This window comes from Elephantulus edwardii, unplaced genomic scaffold, assembly GCF_000299155.1.
Source record: "Elephantulus edwardii isolate Elephantulus edwardi_28Jun2011 unplaced genomic scaffold, EleEdw1.0 scaffold00011, whole genome shotgun sequence".
In the NCBI taxonomy this organism is placed as follows: Eukaryota; Metazoa; Chordata; class Mammalia; order Macroscelidea; family Macroscelididae; genus Elephantulus; species Elephantulus edwardii.
Window position 1 is genome coordinate 13470471 of NW_006399761.1, and position 1021 is coordinate 13471491.

Below are 1021 nucleotides of genomic sequence, written 5' to 3' on the forward strand. Positions count from 1 at the left end.
CTTGTCTGTCAATTTGCTGTACTGAGATAATTTGTGGTTTGCTGTGATGCTGACAGCTGTATGACCAACGTATCAAATGCCACAAAGATTACCCATGGTGGACAGGTTTTAGGAAAACTCTCAGATTAAGACAGAGTAGGAAGCAGGACTGGCTATCAACGTTTTAAATAACAGGTCTCTCAAAACAGTAGAGAAACACAGATAGTTATAGTATCAGAGGTAGAGCCCAGATTGGAAGTCAATTGAAACGAGGGATAACAGTGGCAAACATCTTTTAAGAATTGGAACGTGGGGATGTCCCTGTAGTGCTGTAGCCAATGATCATCCCCGGGCGTGGCTTCACCTGTGGCAAGATCGTGGGCAACAAGCGGGAAGCCTACCTGGGGCTGCTACAAGCCGAGTACACCAAGGGAGACGCCCTGGATGCACTGGGCCTGAAACGCTACTGCTGCCACGCAGGCTGCTGGCCCACGTGGACCTCATTGAGAAGCTGCTCAAATACACTCCCCTGGAGAAGTGACCATGGCTGTGCCTCCCGGGCTGGGGCTCCAAGTAGGTCTGGCCTGGCCCAGCCCGTGTGTCGCCTCTGCCACTGCACCTTTGCTGACCCACCGACATCTGCAGGCAGGGGGTGCAGATCGAGACAACGGTGGAATAAAGCTTTTGTTGAATGAAAAAAAAAATAATTGGAACATGGACTATACAAAGCTTAAACGCTGGAAAACTAGAAATTGTGAAAAAGGAAGTGGAACATTCATAATATTAAACATGATTGTGCCTTTTTAAAACTTGCTTGATTTTGCTGTGACATTCTTCTTAGTAATTTTGTAGGAATGATGCAAAACCATGGTTGTTAAAATTGCTGGCTTCTTAGAACAAGAATGCACTGGCATGGTCTTCCTTATCCCCATGCACTTGTGGAGTAAAAGAAAAAAGGAGTTTCCTTTCATAAAATTCTTGATGACACACTTCAAATTATTGACCTTTCATGTACTTATTGGGCTGATGTTTTTATTGACAC

The 1021-nt window shown here is 45.2% G+C and overlaps 1 pseudogene; it reads left to right on the plus strand.

Moving 5' to 3' along the window:
- The first annotated feature begins 317 nt into the window (after window positions 1-317).
- On the plus strand, window positions 318-520 carry LOC102874099 (annotated as a pseudogene).
- Window positions 521-1021: the final 501 nt, after the last annotated feature.